This window comes from Watersipora subatra, chromosome 2, assembly GCF_963576615.1.
Source record: "Watersipora subatra chromosome 2, tzWatSuba1.1, whole genome shotgun sequence".
NCBI classification, from domain to species: domain Eukaryota; kingdom Metazoa; phylum Bryozoa; class Gymnolaemata; order Cheilostomatida; family Watersiporidae; genus Watersipora; species Watersipora subatra.
Window position 1 is genome coordinate 57,702,930 of NC_088709.1, and position 14,540 is coordinate 57,717,469.

Genomic DNA, 14,540 nt, shown 5'->3' on the forward strand with positions numbered 1-14,540 from the left:
TAGTGGTAGTGCTAGCAGTAATAGGATAATGTCAGCTGATTTTGATAACTTTTTAGAGTTAATAGTCAGAACTAATAGTGACAGTGAATCTGGTTCAGATTGTGGCTGGAAGGATTTTGCATCGGAATCTGAAAGTGAAAGTGATGGAGAAGCTAGTAAGTTTTTATACTCACGGGGGTGGTAGTGATGCTATTGCTTGGACTACTTTCAAAAACTTATATACTAGTCAGGTATCTGCAAGAGAAAATGCTTCCAAAAGTACCATAGCTAGAGAAAAAGTTATGAGAAGAATTGACTTGAAACACATTTATTTGTAATTAACTGTATCATACACACCTAATGCGCGTTTACAATATCATAAATAGGAGTGTATCAGGAGATTTTAAAACATCGATTTTTGAAAATTTACTCTACCCAGGGGCCCTCAAATAGCCCAAAAAACTTTCTTGCAAAAGGGTTAAGCTGAGTAAGTATCTAAATTTTGATAATTTTCGACTTGACCCCATTTTTTGAGATCATGAACCATATTTACAAGACACTGTTAAACAAAAGAGAAACTATTAAAAACCCTTAGACATTGCAAGTAACATAACATAAATCACAGATGACAAAAATATGATCATGATATATGCAAAAATGTTTCTTTAGTTCACAAAGACACAACTCAGTCAAAATAGGACTGTAACCAGTTGTTTGACGTGACTATGGGTAGCCATAACTAAGGCGAACTGGTGAATTATTAGATACTTACTTACTGAAATGAATACCCAATGGCTTACCTGCAGTATTGAATTACACAGATATGACAGACTGGCAATTTGCAAAGGAAAGCCACAAACTATAGAAGGAACAAAAAAACTAATATGCAACATATTGAATAAAAGCAACTGGAAAATACATGTAACTATCAGGGCATACAAGCAATCAATAAACTTTTTTGATGTACTTTTAAATATACATGATGAAAACTTCAGACCTTTTCAAATTAAATCTAAGTAATACATTGCTACATGTGGATAATCAAAGGAGCCATCTACCTCACACACTGAAAAAACCTATCACACAATATACACCGTCTCATAGAATTAACGAAAAATTAACAGTACAGTGCGAATATACCAAAAATTACTCAACAAGGGAAGATATAAAAACACACTACAATACAACTTCAACAAAAAATTTAAAAAACTGTAATAAACAAAGAAAGATCACATGGTACAATCCCATATTTAGTGCCCACTGTGCAGCTAATATTGGCCAAAAATTCCTTAACATAGTTACGACATGCTTCACAAAGAAACACCCACTTTAAACAATATTTAATAGACAAAACTTATAACTAAGCTACTCAGTACTGCCAAACATGAAGTCAATCATTGATGCGAGCAAGAAAAACTGACAAAAAATATCACACAGCAAAAAGAAAACAATAAAAAATTGCAACTGCAGACAATGGAAAATTTGCTCTTTGGAAAGAAAGTGCTGAGATGACAATGTAATATAGGCCTTCTAAGCAACAGTGAAATACCAAACAGACAACCACGTATCAGCCTAAGTAGAACTTTGCTCAGCAGAATTTAAAACCAAATATATCAATCATAACGCCTCTTTTAATCACAAAAATCAACAGCGCCACAAAGAACATAGCAAGCAAAGTTAAGAATGAAAAAATAGCAACTCTGCTCACAATAAAACTTGGAAAAAATTAGCCCAAGCACAACCATAGACAAGCAAGAAAACACAAAATATGTTTACTAAAAAATAGTTCATAATATGCAAGCCACACTTAAGTACATTGAATAAAAGGAATGAGTTGTCTTCTAAATGCAGACACGTCAGGAGTTATATTTTTGATCACACTTGGTATTATTTACCATGATTAAAGCCACAAGATATTTTCAAGCATTTCAGCACAACTTTTCATTTTAGTCCAACCACACGCTTGGTTATTATATTGCACCATTTAATTATATTGGCAAATTTCCATAGCCTATCAGGATAAAATTTATTTACCTGAATTGCAATACATTGTTAGATATGACGTTAATCAATGCAAAATAACAAAAGCAAGCGTTAATGTCATTGTTGTTTACTTATATCTGAAAAAATCGTCAGTTTTGTTTTGACGTGCCACACATTAACTAGCTTATTTAATTTTTGAATCCAACTGATTAATGATATGTGATTTACCAAAATCTATAGCATGTTTGATGTTTTATAAGTAATTATTCACACTGTTTGTTGTTTAAGTCAGCAGAAAAGGGCGAACTGCGAAAGAAACAGAAAAAATCTGAAAAGAACTGGACTAAAAAATCAGGCAAACTGCCAACAAGGTCGATGGTGGATGTGATACAAAAAGGCTGATAATAGAAGTGTAATGGCTATTCGAGCTCAAGTTGATAACTTGCTGAAGAAGACTGCAACCTAAAAATACCTAAGTTTTTATGCTGTTAAACCTCTTTGTACTTATTGTACTTGTTTTACAAATAAATGTGCTCTGTTTGGAGACAAAGCGAGCCAACTCTACGTTAATGCGCTCATATAGTTAACTTTTACTAATCAATATTGGGAATTATTTTATTTCCAAAATACGTACATGCACATAAAACAACACCTGTGATAGATAATAAATATATACAATAGATCTTATACATTTTATCAAAATTTTTACAGTTTACGGCATTATTATTACTGATAAACTGTGAATAACTCTCAGCGTTACTATTGATCAATAAATCAATAAAACCACCCAAAGTCCAGAGGTCTAAATTTAGTAAAAGAATTTGGTGCTGTAGCGAGTTAAGTCAGAATTGTCATTGCTAACAATTATTTGCAATAAAAAAAGTTTTTGCAAATTAAGAATACACTCCAGATAGGTTATTAACGTATTTGCATTGGCTCTACATGTACAAATAATAGTTTCCTTTTGGTTCTGTATAGATACAGTAGGCTGGCTTGGAATCTAACTACTATGTGATGTTGTGGTAACGGACCTGCATTTGAACCTGATTGGCCAGATTCCATTTTTGAGTGTAGAATTGTTTTTCTTAATGCTCTCGGAGTGGCTGAAGATGAATGAACAGACACTGCTCTTTTTGTAGGTTAGATTAAGTAACTAAGTGCGCTATGCAAGTAATTCATGGTATTACTGTAAATACAAATACACGGCAAGCAAAAAATGCAGGAGTTTCATCTTGACACAAACAGTAACTAAGTTTTGTTTCTGCATTTTTTTCAACTCCTTTCTTTGCTTTAAGGTGGCTGTTTCTGGCCCGCAAATGATATAATACTTTTTAGTAAGGCACATATAGCATTTCCTTGTTTGGATTGAATAAGGTTTAGCTTTCTGCATAATTTTCCATTTAATCCTGTAGCTTTTATTGTCATTTTTAAGTTTCCAGATGTGTTTACTAAGTTCTGTGCTGTTTTTTGTTTGTCAACCTGTATGGAAGAGACAGTGTGGTTTCTAAATCTTAATTTGAAGTCGGTTGTGCATAGTGCTATGTAGGTGCTTTGGTGCCCGTATCTCCTTTGGTCTCTATGGCCTGGTATATTATGTTCGTAGTTGGGCAGTTTTTGTCTAGTGGGCAGTTGTTCCTTCCTTTACAATTTCAGGCCCTATTTGTAGTCGTGCTCTGCTGGTTGTTCAACAAGCATCTGTCATGTGAGTCTATGTGCTGTTTCATGTTTGGCAAGCAAAAGGAGCTAAGTTTTAGTGTGTGTGCGTGCGTGCGTGTGTGTGCGTGTGTGTTAAATACTTTGCGCAGCGATTGAGTAGATGGGAAGCATGTATCTATAATGCATATAAACTTTTGGTCTATGTTAGTCTGTACAACGGCGTTAAAAGGTGGGTTGTACCATGTCATATGTCGCTTACGCTGCCTCTTGTTAGTCGTCGACTAAGTCGAGATGTGTTTGTATCTTAGTGTGTGGTTATAACCACTGTCATCGAGTGCTTTTTGGTAAGGCGGTGCTTTGTTAAATTCCTGCTAATTACTGGATAGCGTAGTTAGTCGCAAGTTAATGTTGTGTGGTTGATTTTTTATTACAGTAGGTGAGTGGTTCCTGTTTTTGTGAACATATAAGGTTGTGTTGCTTGGTTTGGTATAGGCTGAGTAGGTATTTGCATTAAGGTGAAAGGTTACATCAATGAAATTTACAGAATTTTTATTTGCTTTGTTGGGTAATTTTAGTTTGCACTGATTAAATATTTTGCATATCAACTTCTCGAGTCGTTCAATTTTTTGTGGGCATGCTGGGCTGATGGCTAGTCCATCATCTCTGTATAGTCCAATGTTTTCACGAACTTGGCTAGGTAGGAGCAGCAACATGTATGTGCCAACTAAGTTGCATGTTTCTGCTCCGTCAAAGCTACTCGCTGTTGGGTCAAAGGTCCTGTTAGTAGACGATTTTTTTATCCAAGTTTTGTAATTGTGTATTAGTATGGAGTTTTTGGCGTGTAGCATTATTTGCTTTTATTGGTCAGTAATGTTAGTACATGTATAGTTGCTAGCAAAATATATTGCTTGTTTGAGTAGTTCTTGTGTTATACATAGGTAAAAGTCTACTACATCAAAAGTTAGGAATGAGCAATAATGTTTATCCTTAATACATTTAAACCAATCAATTACGTCGGCGGTTTTCCATCATAGATTAGTATAAGTTTTTGTGGTTAGGGTTTTATTGATCTTCTCAAGAATTTTATATTCTATATATTCCACACTATACATACATATTCATATATATGTATATATATATATATATATACACATATATATATATACACATATATATATATATATACATATATATATATATACACATATATATATATATATATATATATATATACACACATATATATATATATATATATATACACACATATATATATATATATACCACATACATATACCACATACATATACCACATACATATACCACATACATATACGCATATATATATACATATATAAATTTATAAATATATACATATATATACTCATGTTACAGACAGTACTGTTTTGGAGCTCAGGCAAAGGCACAAATCCCATTACCAATGAGCGTTGACTTCCTGCCATGAAACAACTAGGTTGCCTCACATACTTTAAAAAAGTCAATTTGCTGACACCAGAGTTTTCAAATCACAAAAGGAATGAGCTTTGCACAAAGGTTAAGAGTGCCGCACCTTTCACAGAATGAAAGGTGCTTTGAAAAATATACTATTGTCGGACATACTTTGAGAAATATATATATTTCTCAAAGTATGTCCATGGTTCGTATGTCGTGTGTTGCATGTCTGCCCGCATACCGGCTATAGCTGTTATTAGAATAACTGCAGCTGAACACAATGCCGACGCAGTGTCATTAAAAGCCAAGCTGCTTACTGCAATTTTCCATTGGCAATCTTCCAGGCTAATAGATTGAAAGTGACAGTTGTTTGAAAAATTTTTAAAACGTTTACAGTTGTTTACATCTTTTCCTTGTTCTATTTTAACTACACAAAACACTTTTCTCATGATATGTAGTTTGAAGTTAGAATGGTAAATGTTGTTATATGTTAAATATAAATCAATTTTCTGTCCAGACTGTTTTAATACCCAGGCAATGCCCGGTAGCACAGCTAGTAAAATATATACATATATATTTCAACTAAATAAGAGACAAGAACTCATTTCTATATGTCGCCACGGTAGAAATTTCTTATTATCCAGAAATATAACCTAGCCATATACTTAACAACATGGCTGTCATATAATTATGTTTTAATCCTATAGTGGGGTTGTTCAAGGTATATCTTACCTGCTTGTCAGTAGTAAATGAGTTTTATTTGAGGATTGTACATTTTACTACGTATATGAAACTAATAGTAATAAAGCTTTTTTAGTCAACTCTCACTTCACTATATTTCAGCTCTTGCTTTTAGTAATTGAGCACTATGTTAGAAAAGTTTTGAACTGACATTCTATTATATACGTTTATATATAAATACATTGAACTTGTAAAACTGAATTAGCTTGGCATCACTGAAAGGCTTAGGTATCACTTGTGAATCACCTAGAAAAGTTGAAATCATCAAGAAAGGTATATGCAAAATATTCAACGACACTGGACCTAAGATCACCATTGAAGTCAACAAAAAGATTCTAAACTACCTGGACATTACACTAAGCATTCATGATAAGACCTACATGCTATACAGGCAACCCGACAACATTCCAACTTATGTACACATGAAATCAAACCATCCACCATCTATTCTTGCAAATGTTCCACCTTCTATCAACAAGAGACTAAGCGAGATATTTTCCAATTCTGAAATATTTAGAACATTGGCTAAACATACCAGAAAGCTATCAATGATTGTGGACCCAATTACCAACTCAAGTTTTTACCCCCAGCTAATGGAAAGGATCAGCGACCACCTAGAAAGCGAAACATATTGTGGTACAATCCATTATAAAGCAGAAACATATCCATCGATATTGAAAAAACATTTCTGAAGATCATTAGCATAGAATTCTCCCAGCACCACGAGCTCCATAAGATCTTTAATCGTAATTACATCGAAGTCAGCTATAGTTGCTGCACTAGCATATAGAACATTATAAGTACACACAACTCCCGACTACTGTCAAATAACAACAACGACCATCACATCAGACAGTGCAACTGCAGAGTCAAAGCTAACTGCCCACTCAATGAAAAACGTTTAGCATCTTCTCGCATATATCAAGCAACAGTAACAGCAGAAAATACTGATAAAACTTATGTAGGGCTAATGGAAAATCAGTTTAAGACCCCATACAACCATCATACTGCATTATTTCAAAACGAGGCAAGAAAGCTGAGCACTGAACTCAGTAAATATATTTGACAGCTGAAAAGCACTAACACCCATTACTCAATAAAGTGGAAGCTACTGAAACAAGCCAATGCATACAGCAGTGTAACTAATATATGCAATCTATGTATATGGGAAAAGTTTTTCATATTATGCAAGCCTGATATGTCATCTCTAAATAAGCAAAATGAACATGTCTCTACATGTAGACACGCGGTCAAATACCTGCTTAAAACAATAGCGTATCTTAGCTCTTACCAACTAATCTGCCTGATTCAGCTTTGGTTTTAATATGTATGCTTGTGACCACACCCTGCGTATATTTACTGCTTTTATTGAGCAAAGTCATTTTATCTGATGATTGCCTCGCAGAGGCATAAAACTATTTAGTAATAAACTGATTTGAACTCGGACACATGTTTTTCCTACAATATACATGTATATATATAATCTACATGGTGTGCTACATTTTAGAAATCTACTATATAAATGGCAATCGTTGTCTGTCTGCGTGTGAGATTGCGTGTCCGCCTTATAGAGTACCATACTTTTTGGACTATTACCCGCTACTAGGTATCTAGGGCGCATTAACGGGAATCTCCGGCTAGCACACGCCTCTATACATAACCTATTCATCGTTTTTACACAAAACACGTCATCTCTGGTTAGCGCGCATCTTTATGGCGCCCAACGACACTGATGCGTTTGAAACAGCAAATTTGTTGCTGTGTTAAAATGCATCGTTTTGAGTTCGGCGGCCTATACAGCTATACAAATGTACAAATCATTAAATAAAGTTAATGAATAGTAATTTTCATGTGATTAATATTTACTGCAAACATGTACCGAGAAGGTCACACGAACGTTGGTTTCTTGCGGTCACTGGAAAACGCAGTTCTCACCTACTAAATTTCTACAAAAAAAGGTAAGTTCTTCTTAATCAATGTTGTATCGTCTATGAAATGCCTCACTTCCACTACATAACCCTTTCACTTCCGTCCGTTTACAAATTTAGCTATCGGCCTACTGCCAGCCATTTTGCCGATATTGCCTAATTTGTATGCAATATTTTTTCAATTTCAAACTTCATCTAGAACGTTTGTTTTGGTTATATAGTAGATTTTGCCAACGTGTTAACAAGCACTGCTATACAAAAATTTGTTGTATTTATACTTTGTGCGTTTTAATTATCTGTGTAATCACAAAAATCTGAATCGGCTATGATTTCATCAACATAAGTAGTTATTTGTTTTTTAACTTGAACGCATTTAATGAACTCGCACAAAAAACCTTCGTTTTTAAGTTGGAAATTCTCAAACAAAGATTTAAAATTAAATTTTAAGCTAATTTTATAAAAAAATCTTTGGACAACACTGTCACTACTATAAAAGTCTTAAAGATCGTTGGTTATGTTATCAACAAATAATAAAATTCAGCAATTGCTGGGAAAGTCGCAAAAATGTGTTTACGGCGGTCGACCATAGAGAGCGCATGAATGAGCCTAATTCAGTTTAAGGGTTGAAAACGTTGGATTTGCTACTGTTTGTAATAGTAAACATGTTCATTTCCTTCCGCAGCTGAGTTTCTTTTACTTTTTTTCCAGCTACGAGTCCTGCAGCTACTACAGAACTTGCATGGGCACTCCAAGCAATCGGCGACATTGAGAAGAAAGCGAGCAGTGTAAATTACAAAAAAGCACAACATCTGGTTCAATTTTAGAAATGCTTGAAGCAGTGCAATGCCTTCCAAAAAGCCTTCTGCTCAAACGCAAGAACAGATTGACTCCCATAGGGAAAGAGATGGAATTTGCAAAACAGGAGCTAGACAAGCAGAAACTGCAGAGCAAACACAGCTACGCCCACAACGACGCGGAACTGCTACTGCAGCTGCTAGAAGTGCAGAAACTGCAGAGCAAACACAGCTATGCCTACAACAAAACAGAATAGCTACTGCATCTGCTAGAAGTGTAGAAACTGCAGAGCAAACACAGCTACGCTTACAACAAAACAGAATAGCAGCTGCTAGAAAAGCAGAAACCGCTGAACAAACACAGGTACATCGAGAGCAGGCCAGAATAGATGCTGCAGCCGCTAGAAGTGCAGAGACTGCTGAACCGACCCAGCAGCGACTCAAACGGCTCAGAGCAGCCGCTACTTCGACCAGATGTGCAGAAACCTCCGAGCAGATGCAGCGGCAACAAGAACATGATGCACCAGCTACAACAGCTGCTCGGCGAGCTGAATTTTCTGAGCAGACAAAACAGCGACAACAGCAAGATGCACTAACCACAGCAGCTGCTACCAGGCGCCGTGTATGAAGAGAAAACTTCGCACTTGACTACAGTCTTTCAACACAATATAGGGCTGAATTTTTTTATCGGACGAATGTCCAAAAATGCTCCAGATATAATGCCTTTCGTTGGAAAGGCGAGAGGCCATATATTTAGTTTATATAGTAGATTTTATTGATAATAAATTTTATCAACACGACCACATCACTGGTGCACAGTTTGTATATACCATGTCAAAACACAGGCTATAGACAAAGAACTGGTCAGTCATGATTAGTGTTTCAAGCATCCAGAAGCCTCAATTCAATAAATGCCGGTGATAGCTAAGCAGTGCAATAGCAAAATATTTTCTATAATTTCTTAAAATATGTAATTTAAAATATGTAAAACTTTTCAATACTGCCAGTTTGAAGAACTTCAGTTTGCCTAGCAACGTCAATCTCATTATCAGTTCCGTGTACAAAATTATGACAATTCCGGTTTGAGTGTTTCGAGACTGATGCATTGTAGTCTAGCTGTAAAACACATTGCATATTTCCATTGGTATCTCAAACATTATTGACATGTACAACTGCATATGTGTATGTAGTCAAATCAGCACAAAAACTTCGGTAGATTGCATAATATGCAATATAATGCATATATAACATATTAATATTATATTTGTAAGATTAATATAATAATATTATAATATTGCATATTATATTTGCATATTATGCAAATATAATTATGCATGATGTGCAAACAACTCCAAATATTATTTGGAGTTGTTTTACAGTATGAAAGACAACTCTCAATAAAACTATTGCTTTACGTAAATCTGTTCCCGAACACGGGTAATGCAGCTAGTATATACTAAAAGGGAACAAAAACTTATCAGAGCTTCTGACAAGACCATTAATGTTCATGAAATGAGTACATCCAGCTATGCCAATCTCCTTCAACGTAACATTTAAAAAACCTACAAAACGGCTAGAGATAGCATCCTGAAATATATTATTAAGGAAGCTAAAAACATTTCCAAATTATGCATAGATGAAAGAGTAAAAACTATGGCTAGTAAAGCAGCATACATTAACCTCAAAGACCAAAAGAAAAATTTCAGTAACAACTCAACATGTTGCCTCCTTAACTCTATTAAGTCCGATATTGGCCATATCAGCATGGCTATTTTGTTCGAAACTTGGAAGGCCATGGTAGACAGAGTTAACAACAACCTGCGAGAGAGCAATTCTTCAGTTTTAGAGTAGTTTTGAAAAATTAAAAAGCGGAACAACAAAAGAGAATCTCAATTTATTTGGTTAGAGAGAGTGAGTAGAGTTTTACTTGTCTATTACAAAAAAAGCACTTGATAAAGTCATAAAATTCATTTCCTTACTAACATTGGTGACAATAAAATAAAAATACTAAAACACTAATATTTCACTCATTTTTATGATGAGAAACCTCGTACAAAAATTTGTTTATCAACCAGTTGGTTGGAGGACAATTCGTCCCCACACCAAAGATGGTGGGGAGACCTGTGAGCTGGTGGGTTGAACGATTCTATCACATTTTAGCAAATTGTTTGGCAATTTTATCGGCCTGTTCAAAGATGATGGTTTGGCTATCTTTAATGAAACGCTCCAAAAATTGAGATTATCAGAAAGAACATACCTTACTTTTTGGACTATCTGCCACTACTTTTTTATGATGTTTTGAGCCATGCGGATCATATGAGGGTGCGGCTATTATGTGAGGTTTTTTTTCTTTCACTGCTAGGACAGATTAACCGGAATCTCTAGTAAGAAAAAACGAAACAATGCCTAGCGGTACTGTTCCATATTAAACCCAAAAAATATTAACTCGTATTTTCCATATTTGACCTGAAAATAACAGATACCTAATCCCGAAAAACCCGTTTTAACCAGCAAAGTTGCTGCCATGTTAAAAAAAAGCACCGTTGTTTCGAGTTATGCGGCCTATGCAAAAGGAGCGGCCTAGGTACCGTTTTATTATTGTGTTTTTAAAAATAAAGTACTTGTGGCTTATATAGAAGGGCGGTTAACAGACCAAATAGTATGGTATGTAAAATCTTCGCCAAATACAATTTGAAAATCATCATTTAAGCCAGTTAAAAAGCAATAGACTACCAGGACGACACTTTACATTTTAACAGTGACAAAGATAAACATTCAATAAACCTAATAAAACCCTACACTATCTCTACATAAACTCACAGAATCCACCATCTGTCATCCGAAACATACCTAATAAGCATAAGCATAAACAAACTACTTTCAGAAGTGTCCTCAGATCAAGAAATGTATGAAGATTTCACCCTGTCTACCAGAAGGCTTTACAGAAAAGTGGGTATTCTTATAACCTAACATACAAACCCACTAATAACACTAACAAACCCAAAAAGCTAGGCATTAAAATATCACTTGATATAACTTTTGTTCTGACCTTAATGTGTCTATTAATATAGTATTTGAGCTTTTAAAGCTAGTAAAAACGTGTTTTTCTAATAAACGCTCATTGGGGAAACATCTTCTATAAAAAACACTGTTAAAACTAGCTATAGTTACATGCCAAACATAACATCTGCAAACAATGGGCAAAATATGAAAATCCTAAAAGCTATTGACACCAAAAAAGAACGGTCGGAACTGTGGTATAAAACCGTAACTGTCCTTTAAGTGGGAAATGCCTGAAAGACGCATTATATATCAAACTCGCACGATTTTGAATGACAAGATAGACCAATTTTTAGGTCTGAATGAAGAATAATTTAAAAGAAGAGGCCGAAATCCTAGTACATCTCTAAATAATGCGAGCAAAAGAAACAGCACTGAGCTGAGCAAACACATCATGTCCCTTAAATACATGTATATGGCTAAATATTGACATCAACTGCAAAGAATTGAACAAAGCTAGGGCTTACTCAAATATCAGTAAGAATTGCCAGCTTGGTACCAATGTGAAAGATCATATTTTATAAAAACTAGAGTTGTTTACCGTAAATGGCCGTAACAAGATCGTGACCACCTGTAGACACTTCGGTAAATACTTTCTCAGGAAAACATAATTACACTGCGAATTTTCTCTTTTTATGCCCTGCATTGGCATCTCAGACTTTTCTCAGTTTAATAGCTGTTTTTGGTAAACGCACACACCTTCTAATTGTGAAAATGAACTAAAAAGTAAAAATGAATTATATATAGTATATGTAGTTTACACTGTAAACTCTATATACTATATATAGTTCACAGTTGTTTGTAAACTACATATAGTATATGTAGCATACAAAACATTTTCATATACTCTACATAGTATATGTATCGTGATTGCATAAAACTATTAGTAGTAATTATTTTAACCTGTAGTTTTTAATAAACTTCATACATATTTATATATATATATACGTATATATGTATATATATACATACATATATATACACATATACATATACATACTACCCAGCATGGCTCAGATATATATATATATATATATATATTTTTACCTATATATACCTATATATATACCTATATATATATACCTATATATATACATGTATATACCTATTTATATACCTATATACCTATACATATATACATATACCTATACATATATACCTATATATATATACCTATATATATATACCTATATATACATATATATACCTATATATATAAATATATATATGTATATATATCAACTGTGCTACCCGGCATTGCCCAGGTAACAAAAAGGCGTTTGGACTAAAAATTGATTTATATTTAACATATAACAACTTTTAAACACCAATTAGGAAAAAAGTAAAACAACCGTTAAAGTTTTTGGACTTTTCAAACAACTGTTAGTTTTAAATTTCATAAGCTGAAAGTGTCTATTTGAATTACATTACAAGGAAAACTTAATAATTTAAAGGTGAAATAATTAGCAAGTGATGGCTAAATATAATCTGGTTTGTTATGATTACTCTGGAAAATTGTATGGTATGCACATACATGATTTTAGCTTGTTTTAGTGTTGGCATGCACTTTGTCATGCCAATATCATGGGCTATAGACGTGCATAGATTGATATAGAAACTCATAGCAAATACCTAATGCAATCACCTCCTGGTAAGAATCACCATCATTGAAACATGTTAACCAAATAATATGGTAACTGTAGTAACTATAGGTATCAACAATCACTTAAGTGCATCTATTGATTATGATCTGCAAAATAATAAAACATTACAAGCACTATATAGTGAGTCTTTACGTTCAAGACAGAGGTAAAACATAAATGCTGAATCTAAATTAAATGAATTTAGTTTTCCAGACACATACTAGAAAGAAGTTTTGGTATGTAGAATAGTAAAAGTCTAACTTTTAACCAAAATCTTATCCTACATCTGTTTGTGAATCTGTTTTTACCATAGCGGATACCGCCAAACCCACCATGGCAAGCAATGTTTATTTTCTAATAATGTATATAAGCAGTATATATGGACACAAAAATTATTTTTGCCATCATGTGGCATAAAAAATCGCCATAACAAACCACTAACAAAAAAACATCGCTTGTTCTTATGTTAGGAGACCAAGATTTTATAATGGGAGGCATCTTAAGGTATGGTGCAATGCATAAATAATACATCATTTAGCGAGTGCATACTCTAAATAAACTATCATATATTGTATATGATAGTGTATTTGATTGATACGCTTAGTATATCTCTGTGGTATAGCGTGTTATTTTAAAACTGGTGATCACAATCTCTGAGTTCAAATCCATCATAATGCAGAATTATAATTCCTCATTCTTCATTTTAAGGTTTGAATAGCTAAGGTGAACATGCACAAACACAAACAAAAACACATACATACAAACCCTGAAAAATATGTATATAGATAAAAATATATTGCTTTACTAAGAAGTAATTATAGTTTTCAATTTTAGTAGCTTTTAATAAGTTTTATAATGTACAAAGTGCTGATTAACACCATTGTTGAGCACTTTACAGTGTGAACTACGTATACCATTCAGCTAATTAAGTTAATCTCTTTTTGTACACAGTACAGAATGAAGGGTACAATTTTTGAATACTCGACTAGATTTATTTGTAAGCAACATCACTTAAACACCTGTTGTTGTAAAGCTGTTTGATTTTTATTATAGAAATAATTATGCTAACCATTATTTTGATTCAGTAAGGCAAATGAAATTGGCTTTAAAAGCAAATACTATTATTGCAAACTGCTTTTAAGAAAGAAGGCATGTCAATTTCTGAAGATACTCGCGGTAAACGCAAATCCATCTGCCATCAATTAGACTTACACAGAATGATATCAAAAGAGCCAACCGAGATGTTTACATAAACATTGCCCGAGCCTACTCATGGTACTAGCTTTACAGACAACGCCTTATAC